Here is an 8,649-nt window from a genome sequence, read left to right as displayed (position 1 = left end):
TTTTGCATGTTAGTACCATTTCAGGGACTAATTGTTCCAATACGGGTTGACAGGCGTATAAACGCGTATTGACCACGTATCTGATAGACCTGACCCACATGTCAGGTGGCATGTGTCATATGTTTTTGCAGAAACACCCCTGCCAACTAATAATGTTAAGCTCACGACAGATCTACGGGTCGAGAGATCATCTGCTCTGCCTAGTCGCGGCCGGCGCGGAGGGAGCGGAGGCGCTAAGCCCACTGCTCATCGGGGACGCTGCCGACCCACGGCGGTGGCGCGCCGGGGAACGCCACGTCGCGCATCGCGTCCATGATCCGGGCTGCGACGCCCGCGGGAAGGGAGAATTGGGCGCGCCGCCGGCGCTCGTCATCCAAGGAGGCCGCGACCGTGGCCTCCTCGCCACTTTCTTATTCTTCTTCGTCGTCGGAGGCGAGATCCAGCTCGGAGACGCCGTTGTCGATCGCGTCGAGGCAGTGGCAAGATGCGAGATCCGAGTCGGGGTCGGCGTCGCCGTCGCTGTCGGTTTCAGGGTCCGAGGCTGTGCCGGATATGGGGAGGTAGTTGGCGGCGTCTCCCTCTGCCTCGGAGTCTGAGGCGGACGCGAAGGAGTTGTCCGGCAGGCCGGTGGAGGCGGTGGTGGGGAGGTGGCCGTTCCCTAGGATCGGGACCGAGTACCCCGCTGTGTACTCGAGCACGGCGTGGATGTTACTGCTGAGCACGGTGCAGATGGTGGCCGTCGGAGCCGCGACGGAGGCGATGACCCTCGAGGTGTGGCTCCCCGACACGACACTGATGGCGGTGACGATGCTGTTCGTCGGGGTGGTGGGGTCCGGCTGGGGTTCCTAGCCATGTCGTGGGGAGGAGAGAACAGTTCCAGATTCCAGAGGTGGTGTTTTTTTGCAGAAACACCACTGGCTGTCGTTGTGAAAGATGGTACGGAGTAGTTGGCAGGGGTGTTTCTACAAAAACATATGACACATGCCACCTGATATGCGGGCCAAGTCTGTCAGATATGTGGTCAATACATGTTTATACGCCTGTCAGCCCGTATTGCAACAATTAGTCTCTGAAATGGTACTGACGTGCAAATTTTTTGACTATTGGTACCTATCCGTTACAACGTGCCCATGTGTGGTAGTGCCGTGCAATTATCTCCATGCAATCCCCATCCAACCAGCCCGCAAATCGTATCAAATAAGATTGAAATATCCAAGGGCATTTTGGTCCTTTGAGTACCAAAAAATGGAAAGTAAAAAGGAAAATAATGGAAAAAAGGAAAATGGTTGTTAATCAAAGTGCAGACGGGTAGGATGGCATTTTTACGAAGTCAATCTTGAGAGTGGAATTTCTACGAAACCCCATATCAAAAGTGGCAGATAATCAAATTTCTCTAGGTTTTTCCTCTTAGTTTGGATTAAAACAAACAAATGGCATACACGGGAGGTGGGGCTATGTTAAATAAAACCACGGGCTTCGATCGATGGCGAACGAACGACGTACTAACTTCTCATTTACTTCCCACTATGAAGATGGTAACATCGGCATGTGTCAAAGTTAGTCCCCACTATGAGTAGTCCTATGTTACTGCAGAAGTTATTTTCATCGTGGATAGTCTCATAATGTGAGTAGCTAGCTATTTTACTCAATTAAACTTTCTCCTCATTAAAACGTTGCCGTATAAGCAAATTTGTTGACTTGGATCCTATATTACTGTTGAATTACTCCCACTACACGTAGTTATATATATATATATATATATATATATATATATATATATATATATATATATATTAGGAAGATGGCCTGAGACAACCTAGCAGAAAAGTATGTCAATCCGTATAGTGGTGTAGGGTTGAACATGTTTAGTTATTAAAGCGATTGTATAGACAAGTTCTATCACCGTAGTCTGTAGATAAAGTCAACTATTTCTTCTGTTGTGAAGCATCGAGCATAAGCCAACGAGTGAATATCGTGTTCCAGCGCTCTCCACGCGTGAGCCCGCCGTTCGCCACTTCGGCCCCGGCGGCCACACTCCCCGCCAGTGGCCACTCTAGCCCGACATCCACCATCTTCTCGTTGCAGCCATGCTAATCATACACACAATGTGTACGACCAAGATTAGGGACTTACGGAAAGATATCACAACACAACTCTAGACACAAATAAAAGTCATACAAGCTTAATATTACAAGCCAGAGGCCTCGAGGGTTCGAATACAAAAGCTCGGGAAACACATGAGTTAGCGGAAGCAAAAATATTTAAGTACAGACATAGAAACAAGTTTTTTCCTTAGAGAAGGCTAGCACAAAGGATACATAGATCGAACGAGGCGAGGCCTCCTGCCTGGAAACCTCTTGAACTACTCCTGGTCATCAGCGGCCTCCACGTAGTAGGCACCGTCAGGGTAGTAGTCGTCATAGATGGGATATGCCATCTCCTAGGCTCCATTATCTGGTCGTGCAAATCATATCAAGAGGAAAAGGGGAGCAAAGCAACGGTGAGTACTCGTCCAAAGTACTGGCAAGACTGACATCAAAACTATGCTAAATATGCACCCGTATCAAAGGAATGGGGTTATATCTGGACTAACTAGAGCATTGCAAGAATAGAGAGAAGGAACTAGTCCTATCAAAGACTAGCATCTTCAATGTCTTGCAGCATTAGAAGAGAGTAGTACAATAACACATATATTGTCATATTGTTGCAGCAAATTAATTAAGTCACGCCCAGAGATTCTTGCTCAACTCTGTGTGAGAAAGCAATCTTGAAGCCAAACATTCCAATTAAGTAACAGTTCTGGATGTATTAGATCGGGATACAACTCCAAGTCGCCCTGTTACCGTGGACACGGCTAATCGAATAGATAAATTTCTTCCCTGTAGCGGTGTACCACAATACCCAACATGCTCGATAAACTGTGGCCGAACACACTTTCCTGGGTCATGCCCGACTTCGAAAGATCGACACGTCGCAACCCTACCTAGGCTCAATGGAGAGGCCAGCCCGTCGGTCTAAATCCTTAGCACGCAGAGGTCGTGGGACCATCGCCCTTTGCACTCCTACACGATGCATGGGCGACCGAGGTCAGTCCTGGCACCTCTAATACAAGATCAATGCTTATGCGGACCACTCGGGCGAGCACCGCTCCATTGCTAACATCTAAAGAGCTTTGGCTGATACTGCGGCTCGAGTACCCACAACTTCTCTCACGTGATGGTTAGTGCGAAAGAGGCCATCGACCAACTCAAACCAAATACCCAAATCACATTTGCATTTTAATTAACACTGTGGGGACGATCAGCAATCCATGATGTGTGGTCCCGTCGCCCCGTCTTGAGGATGCGTGGCAAGGGCCAAGAATGCGGGGCCATGCCTCGTCATATCCATGCGGGAATCCACCCGCAACACACCTCATCATGTTCCCAGTAATAAGTCAAGTAACAGTGTGGCTGTAACATCAGATGGAACGATGGTGACGAGGCAGGAATCACCCTCGATGGTCTATTCTTGCGGGGTTGTACGACATATTATTTTAATCCGAGTTACATACTATTTTATATTAATTTTTAAAGTTTTATGACTATTCTAAAATTAAATAGATTTATTTTGATTAAGAAATGCAATTATGACATCATTACTTAAGACTCTTAGTTGACTAGTCACACTAACAAGCGGGTCCTACATGTCATTTACTCCTAGTTAATTAAACAAATGAGGTTTAATTATCCTAATTAATTACTCCAATTAATTATTATAATTAATTAAGCAGGTTAATCAGAAGTTTAGTTAGGTTGACTAATTACTTACTTACTAATTAATTAATTAATTTAGTTAATTATATTATTATTTATATATTTTTATTTTATACATTTTTAAAAGTTTTCAGGGGGTGGCCCCATGTGTCATTTTTAGCAGGGGGCAAGGGGGATTAGCCTCGTGGGGCAGTAATTCCCACCGGTTACACGAAGGGGGCCGGGGCGAGACTGGTGGCCACACTTGCCATGGCCAGCGACGTGGTGCCGGCAGCAAGTCGAGCGGAGGCGCTTCGACGACAGCTACGTGGTGTGCTCGCAACGGCCGGAGTGGTAGCAGCGGGGTGCAGCTAGGTGCTAGCGGTGATGAGGCGCGATGACGAGCAGGCACATGAGTGGGGGAGGGGGGGCAGTGACTGGCTGCGACGGGCGGGGTGGTGCGGCAGCGGGACCAACGCCCCAGTGGCCAACAGGTACGACCAGCGCACGGGGTAGCATGCGGGGTTGTGGGAGGGGGCGTGCGGCGGCGCAGTGGGGGGCGGCATGCACATTGCGACAACCATTGGGGGAGCGGCATGTCGAGAAGCACAACAGGCGGCTGGAGTCTGCCAGAGGGGGGAAAGGAGGTGAGGGGGGTGACCTCATAGTCGTTGGCAAGAAGGGGGCAATGTGGCTCGAGGAGGCTGGTGGGGGAGAGTTAGGGAGGCTGGCAACGACGGCCGGTGCCGGCGAGCGCCGGAGCGGCATGGGGCGTCAGCCAACCGAGGAGGGCGCACTAGGGGACAGAGAGGGCGCCGCTAGTCTGGGGGAGAATGTGGGAGGGGGAGGGAAAACAAGGTTAAGAGGGGTGGGGGCCTTTTATAGGTTAGAGGGGAAGAGGGGGCGAGGTGGGCCGCCGGGTGGGGGGGGGGGCTAGGCCGGCCTTGTGGGGGGTTGACTCGGCCACCGGGCTAGCTGGGCCGAGTCTTGCGGGAGAGGAGGGTGGCATTTCCTTTTTCTTTTTCTTTATACTTTTCATTTATCTTTTCCATTTTTATGTATTTTAATGAGAAAACACTTTTCTAAAAATATGCCGCCTCCCCAAATATTAAAGTTATAATATTAGACAGTAACACAAAAAGTTTGGGTCCATTGAAATAAGTTCAAAATTTTCATATAGCAAAGGGCATTTTAAAATAATGTTTTGGCCTCTCTTTTAATTATTTTGTGCAGTTATACACATTATGAAATGTTGGTTACTCCACCATAATTAACTACGGATTATTTGCAACATTAGGAACATTTTTGTTTTTATGTTTGAAGAAATAATATTTTGACTTTAATTTAAATATGAAATATGGCTTTGATTTTATTAAGTAGCAATTTGGCTTGTTAAACTTGATGACATGACACCATTAGCGCGAGATTACTGTAGCTTAACTACCGGGGTGTCATAACTCTCCACCACTAAAAGAAATTCTCGTCCCGAGAATTAAGAGGTAGAGGTAAGGGGAACGTCTGGTTACGAAATTCTAACAAGTCTTCTTGTCTTTGTTGCGCTCATCGATGGTGTTGGTCCTTCTTGTTGATGTATTCATTACTGTGATTAAGGTCAACCTGATGGAGTCGTCATCCTTCCTTCGGGATCTTCATCGTCCTACAAATGCGATAATAGGGAAAACTTTGGAAGAACGTAGCTACACAAACTTGGGATCTCACGGCGAACTCACGGAAGAGGACATGAATTATGCCTCAAGTTGTAACTCGTAGAACTCATTGAGAGTAACATGCGATGGTACCAAGATTTCAAACGGTTAGGCAATCGTTTGATGCCAAAATAGAGATGAAATGGGGGGGGGGGTTTAGAGCAACGAAAATAAATATTGTGTGTGATACAAGAATAGATCGTCCCATTGGATGGTGCCTCGGAAATTTCACACGAAGCCAAGTGCAAAGGATACTTTGAAGTCAAAGATTTAGAGGAGAGTCATGTTTCGAGAGTGTGGAATTGTGGGTTATGGGCCCACCATGCGGCCAAGAGTAGTCAGAACGGTGACATCTTGTATGGTCTTTGTAGCAAGACATGTCACAGGATGGCCTATCAGTTATGTTGGCAACACCTTCGGTACCAAGGGCGGGGGACGAATAGAACAATATTCCTACTCGTTGAGATGAGGTGGACCATTAGGCAAAGTTCTCGTCCACCGGCGGTTACCAGAATATTTTCCACAATAGTAACATGGTCTTACTGAAAGAGTTGTACACCCTGGTTTTTACCAAAGCACGGAATTACCACTGCTCAAATAAGTTTAGATTTCAAGAAAGGTTAAATAGAATGATGGAAGGGCAATTGTGTTCAAACACAATTATCAGGAGTATAACCTTCCCAAGGACAAGTAGGGCATGATGACCATGAAAGGATAGCAAGTAGATAATCATTTAGGTAAAAGGGCAAGGAGAATCATGATGTTTACCCATACAACCCTGTTTGTATAATTGATTAAGAACAATTTTGCATTGCGCTTCCAATGTCCTTGTAGACATTTGAAGTGCCACATTCGTGCTTCGGGGTAGCATCAACATGGTCATCAGGTAACGATCGGAATTTGGGTACACAAAGGATCCATTAGGAACAACTTATAGAATAATTCATACAATTTCCTGATGGAAGAATGGCGAATCTTGCTGAACAAGATACTATAACAATAGGTCCTCGGGACATGTGTGCTAGACAAGACATCACCATACGAGGTTACATAAATACCAAAGTTATAATTATTGGAAAATGTTCCAACCATCATATGTGCCCGAGATTCAGCTCTGATTGGTGTGAGGATACCTCAGACTCAGGATGCCAGAGAAGAAAAGGGGTCAACAGAACGATGAGATGATGATGCAAGATCCTTGAGATATGAACTACGGAAGTAAGCCTTGAATCGTTAGTTAGATTGTAAGACAGATGAACACAATGACAATGCAATCGTTCCCACAAGGAATTCTTACAATGAAATGCAACCGAGTTCTGATTTGGGAACCATCATCAAGGATATCAAGGTCCTTGCATAAGTTTGGATTAGCTCTTATGAAGGAACTTCCTTTCCTTGATCAAATCAATTAGTGGCTTGGGGTTCTAAGAGAACTTATATGAAGTGAAGATAGCAAATCTTCAAAACATATAACACCTCACACATGCGTGAATGATTTGGGATGATCCTAGAGGAAGAGAACAAAACTTTCTCATATTCACAAAGGTAATAATGCATGTGAAATTTGGGAAAACACCTATTCTATTAAACATATTCTTCATGACCTAGGCACAAATATAATGCTTTCAAAAGCTTCATCATGAAACATGGAGAAGTTGAGGGTGTGGCCGATGGGCTCAACAACAATCCCTCAATATTTTGGTAGGTATGAATTTCCAAAATTAAAGAACAAGGAGATAGCATTTGCCAGATCAAATGATAGAATGACGTATGCTCGAGGAAACGTCGACAACTAAACATTGATCGAAGGGTACACTTGGAAATACGGACCTAGTAGCACGACCAATGCTAAAAGGCTGAGTCAACAACCAATATGCTAAGAATTAAACATACATCCATCAACTCCAAGACAATAGGGTTGCCAGAAGTATTGAAATATGATACGTCTCCGTCGTATCTATAATTTTTGATTGTTTCATGCCAATATTCTACAACTTTCATATACTATTGGCAACTTTTTATACTATCTTTGGGACTAACATATTGATCCAGTGCCCAGTGCCAGTTCCTGTTTGTTGCATGTTTTTTGTTTCGCAGATTATCCATACCAAACGAAGTCCAAACGCAATAAAAAACCTACAGGGATTTTTGTGTGGAATATTTATGATTTTTGGGAAACGATGCCCGAGGAGGTCACAAGCCCAGGAGGCGCGCCCCCCTAGGGCGCGGCTGGAAGGCTTGTGACCAATCCCTAAGGCGGTTGGAGCCCTTCTTTCTCCACGGGAAAGATAATATCCAGAAGAAAATCATGTTAAAATTTCAGCCAAATCGGAGTTACGTATCTCCGGGAATTTAATAAACGGTGAAAGCCAGAATCTGGGAGCGCAGAAACAGAAGGACACACAAAGAGAGAGAGATCCAATCTCGGAGGGGATCCCGCCCCTCTGCCGCCATGGAGACCATGGACCAGAGGGGAAACCCTTCTCCCATCTAGGGAGGAGGTCAAGGAAGAATAAGAAGAAGGGGAGCTCTCTCCCCCTCTCACCCAGCGGCGCCAGAACGCCGCCTGGGACATCATCGTGTGACGGTGATCTACACAACCACCTCCGTCATCTTCACCAACACCTCCATCACCTTCCCCAGTCTATATTCAATGTTCCACTCTCCTGCAACCCGCTGTACCCTCTACTTGAACATGGTGCTTTATGCTTCATATTATTATCCAATGATGTGTTTTCATCCTATGATGTCTGAGTAGATTTTCGTTGTCCTATCGGTAATTGATGAATTGCTATGATTGGTTTAATTTTTTGGTGGTTATGTTGTTGTCCTTTGGTGCCCATCATATGAGCGCGCGCATCGATCACACCATAGGCTTAGTAGTATGTTGATAGGACTATGTATTGGAGGGCAAGGGTGACAGAAGCTTTAGCCTAGCATAGAAATTGATGCATATGGGATTGAAGGGGGACCAATATATCTTATTGCTATGGTTGGGTTTTACCTTAATGAACGTTAGTAGTTGCGGATGCTTGCTAATAGTTCCAATCATAAGCGCATAGAATTCCAAGTAAGAGATGACATGCTAGCAGTGGCCTCTCCCACATAAAACTTGATATAGGTCTAGTAACGTAGTCAATTGCTTAGGGACAATTCCGCAACTCCTACCACCATTTTCGACACTCGTTAAACTAACGTAATTGTTTCTT

The 8,649-nt window shown here is 45.8% G+C and overlaps 1 pseudogene; it reads right to left on the bottom strand.

The window, feature by feature from the left end:
* Nucleotides 1-200: 200 nt before the first annotated feature.
* The window catches only part of LOC123426766, a 72,132-nt pseudogene continuing 63,683 nt past the window's right edge, over nucleotides 201-8,649 (bottom strand).

Source organism: Hordeum vulgare, chromosome 2H (assembly GCF_904849725.1).
Source record: "Hordeum vulgare subsp. vulgare chromosome 2H, MorexV3_pseudomolecules_assembly, whole genome shotgun sequence".
In the NCBI taxonomy this organism is placed as follows: domain Eukaryota; kingdom Viridiplantae; phylum Streptophyta; class Magnoliopsida; order Poales; family Poaceae; genus Hordeum; species Hordeum vulgare.
The sequence above is the reverse complement of the archived record's forward strand: the minus strand, read 5'-3'. Positions and strand labels throughout refer to the sequence as shown.